Source organism: Tamandua tetradactyla, chromosome 11, assembly GCF_023851605.1.
Source record: "Tamandua tetradactyla isolate mTamTet1 chromosome 11, mTamTet1.pri, whole genome shotgun sequence".
Lineage (NCBI taxonomy): Eukaryota > Metazoa > Chordata > Mammalia > Pilosa > Myrmecophagidae > Tamandua > Tamandua tetradactyla.
Window position 1 is genome coordinate 55,112,800 of NC_135337.1, and position 13,152 is coordinate 55,125,951.

At 37.8% G+C, this 13,152-nt stretch overlaps 1 pseudogene; it reads left to right on the plus strand.

Moving 5' to 3' along the window:
• Positions 1-368: 368 nt before the first annotated feature.
• On the plus strand, positions 369-11,250 carry LOC143649127 (receptor-type tyrosine-protein phosphatase R-like; annotated as a pseudogene).
• The last annotated feature ends 1,902 nt before the right edge of the window (positions 11,251-13,152 follow it).

Below are 13,152 nucleotides of genomic sequence, written 5' to 3' on the forward strand. Positions count from 1 at the left end.
GACACGGTCTTCAGGGATGAAGCATTGCCATACCAATACCTCAGTTTAGGACTTCTCTAATTTATCGAGAGCCAATAAATTCCTGTTTTTAAGTCAATCTATTGTACGGTATTTGTCTTAGCAGCCAGGAATCTAAGACACAGACTAAAGAAAAAATATGGTTATCTCATTATACAAATAAAAAGCGTTTCAAAAAAAACTAACACTTTTTCTTGATAAAATCTCTCAGCAAATTAGGAATTAAAAGGAAATTCCTTAACCTGATGAAAGTCATCAGTAAAAGTGACAAACTGTGGTACTCAGGGTTCTCCAGAGAAGCAGAATTTATATATATATAAAGGGATTTATTATGGGAGTTGGTTCATACAATGTGGATATTGGCAAGTCTGAGTTCTGTAGGGCAGCCACAAATTGGAAGCTCTGATGAAGGTGAGGTAGAAATCCCCAGGAGAGGTTGAATGGCAGGAATTCTTTCTTATTTCTGAAATCCTCAGTTCTGAATAAGAAGACTCTACTCACTGCTGAGGGCTAGTCTCTTTTGTTGATGGTGGATGCAATCAGCAGTAGATACAATCAACTGACTATAGCTGCAAATCCATCTATGAAATATACTCACAGTAACAGGCCAGTTCTTGCTTACCCAAACAACTGGACACCATAGCCTAGCCAAATTGACACGTGAAAATAATCATTATTCTAATATCATAATTAATTGTGAAAAGCTGAATGCTTTCTTCCTAGGATCAAGAATGAGATAAAGATGTCTCAACACTGTGTTAGAGATTCCCACTAAGGTAAAGCAAGAATAAGAAATAAATGGCATACTGATTGGAAATGAAGAAATAAAACTGCCTTTATTAATAGATGACTTTATTGTTTATGTAGAAAATCCTAAATGATTTTTTTAAAAGACACTAAAACCAACCAGTGAGTTTAGCAAGGCTGAAGGATACAAGGTTAAATTTTGAAAATCAATTGTATTTCTGAATAGTAAACAATAAGCAATTAGAAATTGTTTCTTAGAAACACCATTTACAATAGTTCAAAAATATGAAATAGAGAAAAATTTGATAAAAGATGCACAAAACCTATATATTCAAAACTACAAAACATTGCTGAGAGAAATTAAAGGAGACCTAAATGAAGACTTCACATTGCTAAGATGTAACCCTACCCAAATTTATCTCTAGATCCAAGGCAATCCCAATAAAAATCCCAGAAGACATTTTTATGAAATGATAAACATTATAAAATTTATAAGAAAATTCAAAGAATCCGGAGTAACTTATTTTTTGAAAAAAAAAGAAGCAAAGTTGGAGGACTTATCCTACCTGATTTTAAAACTTATTTAAAGTCACACAAGATAGTATAATATTGACATAAAGATAGATATATAGATCAATGGAACAAGAGTTCAGTAATAGTCCCACATGTGTACAGTCAATTTGTTTTGACAAAGGTGCCAAACTAACTCAGTGATGAAAGAATAATATTTTCCCCGATAATGCCAGAACAATTGATTAACAAAATGTCTCAAAACAAGATAAAAAATCCTCTACCTTTACTTCCTACCATATGTAACAATTAACTCAAAATGTGTCATAGATTAAATGTAAGATAAAACTTCTTAAAGAAAATATAGTCTAAAATCTTGAGGACATTCAGTTTGGTAAAAAGAATACAACAAAAGCTTTAAATTAAAAAATACATAAATTTGGACCTCATTAAAATAAAAAAATTGCTTTTTGAAAGATATTAAATGAAAAAGTAAACCACATCTTAGTAAAAAAAGATGTGCAAACATTTATCTGACAAAGGCTTGTGCCCATACAATATAAATAGCTCTTACAATTCAGTAATAAGAACACTATCAACAGAATGAGAAATGGGCAGAAGATTTGAGCTTATACTTCAACTAAGAAGACATACAAAAGGCAAAAATGCACCTCCAAATATGATCAGCATCATTAGTCATTAGGGAAATGCAAATTAAAAATCACAGGGCTTTATTACTGCACATCCACCAGACGGTTAAAATTAAAAAGGCTGACCATACCATGTACTGCTGAAGATGTGGAGCAAATGGAAATCTCTTACACTCCTAATAGAAACATGTAATAGTACCAACCCTTTTGAACAAAGTTTAGTAGTTTCTTAAAAAGTTAAGCATGCAGCTACCAAGTGCCCCTGCCATTCCATCTCTAGTTATTTATCCAAGAAAAATGAAAACATGTACACAAAGTGCTCATAGCTTTATTTGTAATAGCCAGGCACTAGAAACAATTTACACATCTATCACAAACATTTTGTGACATACGCATACAATGGAATACTGCTCACCAATAAAAAGGAACAAGTCATTAATGCATGGAAAAGCATGGAAGGATCTCAAAATAAATCTGGTAAATTAATAATGGAAGACAAAAGCAAAAATACTGTATGATACTATTTATATAGAATTTTAGAAAATATAAATTCACCTATATTACAGAAAGTAGATCAAGGCTTGACTGGGGATAGTAGTGAGTGCAGGCAGAGATAGGTTACAAAGTGGCACAGGAAACCTTTGTGGGAAAAGCGTATGTTCTTTTCCCTGATTGTGTATATCATGGTTTATACATATGTCAGAGAGCTCTCAAATTGTATATTTAAACATGCGTATTTTTATCATATGTTGATTACCTTTCAATAAAACTATAAAAATAAAAGACAAAAATGAGATACAATAGTACTTCTCGACCATGTTTCACACTGAGTTTAAGTAGTCCAGGCTGATATGGTGGCTTCGTGGTGTCTGGGACCCAGCCTCCTTCTATTTGGTTGCTCTGCAATTTCCTACATGCAGTTTTCTTGTGATTCAAAATTGTCTTCCAGGGCGGGCCACAGTGGCTCAGCAGGCAGAATTCTCGCCTGCCATGCTGATGAACTGTGTTCAATTCCCACTGCCTGCTCATGCAAAAAAAAAAAAAAAAAGAAGCCTTCCGGCGCTTTTTATCTCCATATTGTAGCCAGTGGGGAAGAGAAAAAACAAGTAAGGAAGCACATGCTTTCTTTTGAGGGCATAAACTGTGCATTGAACACCTCACTCCTGTCAACATCCATTGAACTGAGCTAACATGACCACAACTTACTGCAAGGAGGCCAGGACACTTAGCCTCTAGCTGTGATACAGTGCATGCAGCTAAGATGCAGCATTATGGTTATTAAAGGAAGACAGGGAGAATGGATATTGAAGCTAGATGTTTCTACTGCAACAAATCTAAGCATCTTATATGCAATTTCACTTGAACCAATACAATGAATAAGCTATTGATTATACAATAGCCTTAACAAGTCATAGGCCAGAAACATTGTCTATTTCTTTCTTCTTTTGTGAGATGGCCGAGCCGATGTGAAGATAAAAAAGGAATGTTCCCCTGGATCCTATAACCAGAGTTCAGAGCTGTGTGGGTATTGAGAAGATGTGAAAATTGCTTATAATTTTCCAGTATCTTATAATGTTATTACCTTGCTGAGAACACCCTAAGTTGCTAAAACTTCAGGTTCTTTGACCCATGACCATCCAGGTCCACCAAAATTTCAGAGTCTGCACGATGTGGATAATTCCAATCTGGATGAAAAACTAGAGTGACTTTTAATGTCATTGTCACCTATTGTCATGGGCACGTTCATGTGTCAGCTTGGCCAGCTGGTGGTGCCCAGTTGTCTGGTTGGGCAAGCACTGGCCTGTCTGTTGCTCTGAGGATATTTCATGGACTTAAATCATGATCATGCTGACTGCATCCACAGCTGATTGTATTTATAATCAGCTGAAGGGAGTGTCTTCTACAATGAGTGATACTTAATCCAATCATGGGAAGGCTTTTAAGGAGGATTCAGAAGAGAATCACTCTTCCTGCTTCAGCCAGTGAATCTCTCCTGTGGAGTTCATCCAGACCTTTCTTCACAGGCTGCCTTATGGATTTTGGACTCTTCCATTCCCATGGTTGTTCAATCAGCCTCTCCTGAGAGTTCGGTGAGGAACTTCATCAGAGTTGCCAGCTTGCGGCCTGCCCTACAGACCTTGAACTCTACATTCCACGGTTCCATGAGTCATTTTTATAAATTTTATATCTACAGATATTTCCTGCTGATTCTGTTTCTCTAGAGAACCCTAGCTAATACCGCTATTTTCTAGGAAATGGTTCTTTTCTGATCACGTGTGTACTTAGGATCATCAAAGTACTAAAGAATTTTATAGGTCTGCTACAAAAAGGAGGTCCCTTTTTCTCCCAGAAGGTAATAAATGGTGAAGGTTGTCTGCAAACGTGAAAAGTAGCTGTAAACATTCTTTTTCTGGGGCCTTTTTAATTCATTCTGGAATCCAAAGTAACAACATTTTTGTTTCTCCTTAAGCAAACTTCATCTAAACTTTAAATAAAATACTCCACTAAGACAGGCTCTTCTCTCTCTTTTTCCTCCTTAATTTCTTATCTTTTCATTGTAGTCAGTTTTGCCACCCTATTTTTTAAAAAATATTGTTCCATTTTTTTCTCTCCTTTCATAGAACTTACATTCTCCATGTACTTTGAATTCAAAATTTAATGCTTATCGTTTTAAGAGGGAGAAGACCCCGATGAAGAGAAGCAAAATGTATCTATAGCTGCCCCATCAATACAAGAGATTTCCAAGATTTAAGGAAAAACATTCTTTTAAGAAATCTGTTCCATTGTTCCCTGAGAGTGTTCAAACTTATTAAAATGCATACTCTTAACTGTTGGCTTGGAAAATAAGAATAGTTGCTGTAACCACGGGGTGGGGGGAGGGTATCTAATTTCATGGGTGAATATAAAAATCAGAGAATAGATATTAAGGAAGAGGTACAGAGAGTCACTAAAAGATTAGAAACAATATGCCCAATCTAGGTTGTTTGGTTGTCTCTATAGTTTTGTCAGTTTGACATTTATTCATGTTAAGCATATTTGGATTTCAATGTAGAACGATAAATTTGATGCCCATGACATCCTTTTGTTTTGGCTTCATAGCAGCCAGTTAGGGTTCTGCTGCCAGCACATTGCTCTGTAACGATTTTTTTTTTACCCATGCTAGTTTGATTTGTTTCTTCTATTTTGTAATTACCATCTCTTTGAGAGAACTCTCAGTGGAAAGGATGGTTGCAATATTTTTTAAACATGAAATTAGATCTAAGTGATTTCAGATCATCGTATTACCCCAGGCAAAATAAATGTTCTAATTTTTTTTAGATATTCCTTTAAAATCTCAACCAAACACTTCCATCTGTGGCTCAGCATCTTGAGTGTTACCATTTGGACGGGAGGTTGTCAAACATGTTGGGGATGAACTGATGGACCCTCAGTTCTGAGACTGGTCAGCCAACCATGCAGCCTTGGGCAAAACGGGGTCATTCAGGGTCTGGTAGGTGAAAAGGCAAATGAGAGCTGTGTGGGCTGGGGCTGCCTTTAGTGTGGGGTGGGGCTGCCTTTAGTGTGGGGTGGGGCTGCCTTTAGTGTGGGGTGGGGCTGCCTTTAGTGTGGGCTGGTTGTCTTTTGGATTATAACTGTAGACCTTCATTTTCCTAGAGAAGTGCTCTCCTTTCACTTTTTCAGTCCCTTATTATACCAATACGGTTGGAATTGTTGTTGAAATTGTTATTTTTTAATACCTATTAACAATTATAATAGGCCATTATTATTATCCTACTAAAGGCTTTGCATGAACTATCTCAATCATTAACCGTCACGCTAATACTATGAAATTTGTATTATTCATCATAAGCTGTGTTTCACAGATGAAGACACTGAGACTGACACTTGGTAAATAATTTTCCGGGGCTCACACAGCTTTTATGTGGGGAGGTGGGCACATCCATCAGTTCTCTCTGATTCTTTTTCTTTTAATTTCTTAAAACTTTTTTTGAACATTAAGTGTATTTTATATTTCTTTGTTTTGTGTGAAAAATGACGCATATACAAAAAAGCAATAAAATTCAAAGCACATCGCAACAATTAGTTGTAAAACAGATTCAGAGTTTGGCATGGGTTACATACATTTTAGGTTTTCACTTCTAGCTGCTCTAAGATACTGGAGACTAAAAGAAATATCAATATATTGATTCAGCAATCATACTCATTTGTTAAACCCTACTTCCTATGGATAATGCCACCATCACCTTTGATCTTTTCCACTCTTTAGGGGTATTTGGGCTATGCCCATTCTAAATTTTTCATGTAGGAAGGGGCTGTCAGTAATATAGGATAGAGGGATGGAACTAGTTGATGTTCTGGAGAGGCTGGCCCCTCTGCATTTCAGGACTTATCTGGTCTGGGGACCCATCTGGAAGTTGTAGGTTTCTGGAAAATTACCCTAGTGCACGGAACCCTCTCTAACTCTTAACTGATATGCTTCCTCTCCGATAAGAGAGAATGAAGAAAGATAATACCCTTCTTTATACCAAAATAGTTTTCTCTTGTTGTAATACACTATGTGACAAACATGGCATGCAAAACTATTTTAAATAACCTACACTGAAAACATCCTTGCCATGTAGTTATTGATAAAACTGACTATTTCACTTCACACATAAATTAATATATGTACATACTATCAGATTTCAGTCTCACAGCCTAACCTCATTTCCTTCCAACCGGTCACACTCAAACTGTGCACCATTACCCAGTATCCCGTGAGCCCTCACACTTACGGACCTCCAAATATGCTTCTGCCAGAAGGGAACTTCTTTTACATTTAAGCTGCCAAGTTCCTACACACCCATTGTAGCATTTTGTGGGGACTTCTTGGAGAATGAATTGCTTCTTTCTCTGTGTTCCCACATCAATTCATATATATCTTTATTATGCAGAGATTTTAGTATAGCTTTTAAAATGAATAATACATGCTGGTTTTAAAGAATTAAAACAGCAAAAAGGAGTTTTCAGTGTAAAAGTGTGTCTCCCTCTCACACTTCACAGGCAGCCTCTCCTGAGCTAATGCCTATTCTCTGTGATTGTCAGTGCTCGCAGAAATATAATGTACACAAAGCTCTTTGGGTTTTACAAGATTGGTAGCTTGTTTAAGTGCTTTATACCTTATGTTTTCTCTTTTTCTTTTTTGTTTATTTTGCTTGTTCTTTTTTTTAAAATTTTTTTCTTAATTTGAAAATATACCTTGAATTCTTTCCATAGAGCATATAAACCTTAATATTTGTAATAATAACTCAATATTTTATTATACAGATATATAATAGCTATCCCCTATTGATAGACATATGAATTGTTTCTAGGCTTTTGCTGTTACAAAAAATGATGCAGGAAATATTCTTGTTTGTTTACAGTGAGAGAAAGAGAGAGAGAGAGAGAGAGAAAGAGAAAGAGAGAGAGAGCACAGGGCTCTGAAGCCATATTTCCTGGGTTGAGCCCTGGATTTCCACTACAAAGTCTTATGGTTTTAAGTGACTTAACCTCTGCATGCTTCAATTTCTTAATATTTTAAATGGAGGATATAATAGTATCTTCATAAAGAGCTTTAATGGCTAGCAGGTAGAAAGCACTAAAAATTCGTTCACTCCAATTATTATCAAGGTCATATGTCTTCAGGCATATGCATGAATATACCTATAAGATAAATTCCTTAGTTTTACCTAATGCTCTTTTTCTATTCCAGCATCACATCCAAGATACCACATTGCATTTAGTTGTTATTCATCCTTAAGCTCCTATCAGCTATGACAGTTTCTCAGACTTTCCTTGTCTTTGATGACTGCTATGGTCAGGTTTATGTGTCAACTTGGCCAGCTGGTGGTGCCCGTGTGTCTGGTTGGGCAAGTGCTGGCCTGTCTGTTGCGATGAGGACATTTCATGGATTTAAATCATGATTACGTTGGCTGCATCCACAGCTGATTGCATTTGTAATCAGCCAAGGGGAGTGTCTTCTGCAATGAGTGATGCTTAATCTAATCACTGGGAGGCTTTTAAGGAAGATTCAGAAGAGACAGTTTCTCTTCCTGCTTTAGCCACTGAGCCTCTCCTGTGGAGTTCATCCAGACCCTTCATTGGAGTCATCAGCTTCACATCCTACTTAAGGATTTTGGACTCTTCCATTCTTACATTTGTCCAGCCAGCCTCTCCTGAGAGTTCATTGAGGAACTTCATTGGAGTTACCAGCTTGCAGCTTGCTCTACAGACCTTGGACTCTATGTTCTCATGGTTACATGAGTTACTTTTATAAATTTTATATCTATGGATATTTCCTGCTGATTCTGTTTCTCTAGAGAACCCTAGCTAATACAGCTTGGTACTGGGAGTTGTTCTGAAGAAGCAGAATCTTAAAAATGGGTTTTTACAATGGGTTTTCTACTCTGACTGGACTCAAAGGCACTAAGGACTCTGTTTCCCATAATCAGAATGATACTGCCAATCCATAGGGTGAGTCGGCAAAAGAGATAGTCATAATACCACCTTTGGGAGACTACGTCACCACATGAGGAGAGGCAGGGATACAAGCCAAGAAACCTAACAACAGAATGTTACAGACTTTGGGAGAAAGCATTGCCTTGCTGACACCTTGATTTTTTAAAAAATATTTTTATTGAAAAATCTTCACACACATATCCCATATATTGTGTACAATCAGTGGCTCACAATCTCATCACATAGTTGTGTATTTATCACCATGATATTTTTTTAGAACATTTGCTTCACTCCAGAAAATGAAAACAAAAAACTCATACATACTATATCCCTTACCCCTCAACTCACATTGACCACTAGTATCTCAATCTACCCAATTTATTCCACCCCTTGTCCCTCCTTGTGTTAGTTTAAAAACTGCCAGAATACGATATACCAGAAATGGAATGGCTTTTAAAAAGAGGGAATTTATTAAGTTGCAAGTTCAAGTGCTTGAAAATGTTCAAATTAAGACAAGGCTATAAAAATGTCCATATTAAGGCATCCGGGGAATGATACCTTAGTTCAAGAAGGCCGATGATGTTCAGGGTTTCTCTTTCGGCTGGAAAGGCACCTGCCAATGTGCTAGCTTTCTCTCCAGGAAACTTCAACAGCTTCCCCGGGGCATTTTCTTTCTTCTCCAAAGGTCTCTGGCTGTGTGGGCTTTGTTGGTTCTGATGTGATGCCTTAACTTTGGACTTTCTCTTAGGCTTAAAACTGGTGCTTTTTAGGAAATGATGATTACTTTTTTACAATTCATCAGAAGAAAAGTGCAAAGCAAGTATTCATTTATCACCATTCACAAGGGGTTGAGAAGAGCCTGGCTATCATGCCACAAAAGATGTGTAAGCATATTTACCATTCCTCTTTCCAAACTCAATTAAGAAAACATCACCAAATTGTTAATTCAGCATTTCTCAGACCTGCATATGACCCATCTCTCAATCTGTTGGCCATGACTGGTCAAGATATTGAAATGGAAAACCTTCCAATCCCAGCAGCAAATGTAATTGTGGTGAGACTAATTATCGACAACCCTGTCTTGGTATTGATGGATGGAGTCATTTAATTTCTGGCCTCTGATTTCCTTCAGATCATCCCTGGAAGACACTGCAGATGGGCGTAAACAAGCTAAATATAACCTTGCTTTCCCAAGGAGTGGTGGCAGCTTTATGGCTCTTACCCCAGCAAGTTCATATCAACTGCCTCATTGCAAAGAAGGAAGTGTTGAGCTATTTGTGTCTCCTGTAAACCAAAACAGAGGAATTTCAGACGCTCTGCCATCTGAGGAAGTGCTGTATTCACTTAATATCAGTGCTTTACATCAAAGTTTATCTCAATTTGGAATTAGAAGCCTGAGAAAAATGTTTTACCAGGGCAGCATGAAATGGACAAAATCTGGAGCAAAGAAGGATTTTATGCTGGTGTCATTTTTCTCAGCATCTTTGTTATTATAGTAATATGTTTGGTGATTCACCATAGACTAAAAGAAAAATTCCAGCTTTCCTTGAGACAAGATAATGAGAAAAACCAGGATATCCACTTTTTGCCCCTCATGTTACAGCCAGCACAGGCCGAGGTAAAGGCACCCCACAGCATGGTTCAGCCTGAGCAGGCCCCTGGAGCACTGACCATCATTGTGGACCCACAGGGCCGGTGCCAACCTGAAATCAGAGCTGCCACTGCTGCCTACTCTTCTCCTTTCAGGAGGAAGCTCATAGGACTTCAGGAGAGGTGAGATCCAACAAATCTTTTACCTTGTACATGAGTAGCTTGGGGAACGTTGAGCCCCTTGTGGTTATAACAACACCTCGGGAGAAGTAACAATGGAATATTTGCAGTCAGCCAGCCGAATTCTCACGAAGTCACAGCTGAGGGACATCGTGGCAAGATCACATTTACTGCAGAGTGAATTTATGGAAATACCAATGAACTTTGTGGATCCCAAAGAAATTGATATTCCATGATACAGAACTAAAAATCGCTATAAGACCATTTTGCCAAATCCCCTCAGCAGGGTGTGTTTAAGACCAAAGAATGTAACTGATTCTTTTGAGCACCTACCTTAATGCTAATTATATTAGGGACTACAGCAGTGAGGAGAAAGCATTCATTGCCATGCAGGGACCCATGAGCAACACCATAAATGATTTCTGTCAGATGGTTTGGCAGGAAGATAGTCCTGTGATTGTTATGATCACAAAATTCAAAGAAAAAATGAGAAATGTGTTCTGTCTGGCCAGAAAAAAGAGGGAAGGTAGAAGTTCTGGCTACCAGTGTGCAAGAATGTGATAATTACCGAGTTCTAAACCTTGTCTTAGAGCAAGGAAATCACACCCAACATGTGAAGCATTACTGGTACATCTCGTGGCCTCATCGCAAGTCTCCAGACAGTGCTCAGCCCCTTCTGCAGCTCATGCTGGATGTAGAGGAAGACAGATTTGCTTCTCTTGGCTGAGGGCCTGTGGTTGTTCACTGCAGTGCAGGAATAGGCAGAACTGGGTGTTTTATTGCTGCATCCATTGGCTGTCAACAGTTGAAAGAAGAAGGAGTTGTTGATACACTAAGCATTGTCTGCCAGCTTCGTGTAGACTGATGAGTGCCAAGGATTGTCCAATGGAGACGTCAGAGCGGCATTATCAGTCAGAGCCTGTTCTGATCACCCTGACTTTGGGTGGAATGGCCCAAATCAGTGAGCAGTATGAATTTGTCCATCATGCCCTCAGCCTGTATGAGAGGAGACATTCAGCAGGAACTGTCATGTAATTCACCGAAGACTTGGCAGAGCATCAATCTCTTGGGATGAGGCTTCTGAATAGCTTCCTGCAATGTAAGGAATGGGAAGCTCCAAAGCCAGCCCATGGCATGGATTACAGAAGACCTGGCAACATATTAAAGATCGCCTACCCTTTGTGTATATGAATTTATTTGTAACATCCCCCAAGATATGTTGAATGGTCTATGCTGATGGAGGTATGATAGATTTCTCACACATCCTAGGGCAGGTTTGTTTTGTCTGTATTGACTATTTCTCACACCAAATGTATGTAATATTATGATATATGCTGTCAGGTGATGACTGGAAAAGTTGCTGAAGAAACTATTATTGCTTTGCTTAGATGATTTAATACTTGCAAACTATGTCTTGTGAATGGACTGTCATCTACTTAAACTGTTCCCATTTTAAGTGCTATTACCTTTCTCAGTTACCAGAATCTTGCTGTTAAATTTGCAAGGGATTGATGATGATTTTTAACAAATAAGTTCTGTTTTTGAAAAAAAAAAATTGAAAGCAGTAACTTTCATATGGAAATGTGTCTTGATAATATTACATATTAAATGTGTATACATAGTACCTCCTATCAATCAATTACAGAGACAATGATTGTCTTTGGATATATATGTATTTACTCTATTATTGGGCATAGAGGTGGCTTCTGTTCCAGGATTCTATCCCATATATTTGTACATCATGAGTCATTTAACTTTAAAAGGGAAAAACAAATTTGTAGCAACTAAGAAATATCAAGATTTTAAATATTTGCCCATCTTTTACTAAGAAAGAACTTTTGAACATGTTGTCTACCTGAGACTCGCTCTTCCAATAAAAGGCAGATGCCTCTAGAAATGATGTCACCTGTCCCATTTCCAGAGGTGCTTCAAAAGGCTGATTCCATGTATGTCCTTTAATTTCTGAAAGTTTTTAATCCTCAAGAGACAAATGAAGATAAAATAACTACAAAAAATGTATTTCACCATTGGAGTCTTCAAATACTTCGCTTGTATGAAGCCAGGCTCTGGGGAATAACATTTTTGACACCTTTACAGAGTTTTATGGAAATAGGAGGTATAGAGATGTTGGCTGATTGTTGTTAGATATGCTGTATACAATAATGAGTGAACAGGATGGGCTTAAGGCTTCAAATGAGAAGCTTATAGCCCAGTATGACAGATGTAAACGTTTCTATGAGTGCCCTGAAGAAAAATCTTATTTCATGTGGCCATAGACTTGAGATCTCTGAAAATCAGACTCAGAATCTTACTGTTATAGTAGTAACTTTACAACATAAACTGAAATCTCAATCTTGCTTGGTATCTGCCATTAAAGTGAGGACACTGATTTCAGTGGGACCCTGAAAAACAGAATGGTGACATATGGATTGATAATGATATCGGTGGAGACATAGAAACCCTAGGTCATGCTGAGTTTTCTCTAGATAACCCCGTAATAGTCTGCCCTGAGAACATAGCTGCCCCACCTCCAGCCTGCCCTGAGGAGTTGGCTACCCAACCTCAACCTGAAGGGATTAGCCCTAGAATGATTAATCATGTTTCACCAGATGAAACTGCAAATGAATGCCCTGAAGCAGTGGCTTGGAAGATACTTCTAATTCTTTTCATGACCCACCCCCATCACTCCTCATTTCTTTAGGACCTATAACTAGACTAAAGTCCCAACAGACCCCAAAAGGTAAGGTACAAAGTATCACCCATGAGAAGGTATGGTATACTTCAAAAGAACTTCATGAGTTTTCCAATTTATATAGACAGAAATCAGGGGAATATGTGTGGCAGTGGATTCTAAGGGTGTGGGATCATGGTGGGAGGAATATAAAGCTGGATCAAGCTGAATTTATTAATATGGACTCAATAAGCAGAGATTCTGCATTCAGTGTTATAGCTTGAGGGGTTAAAAAAGGCATTAACA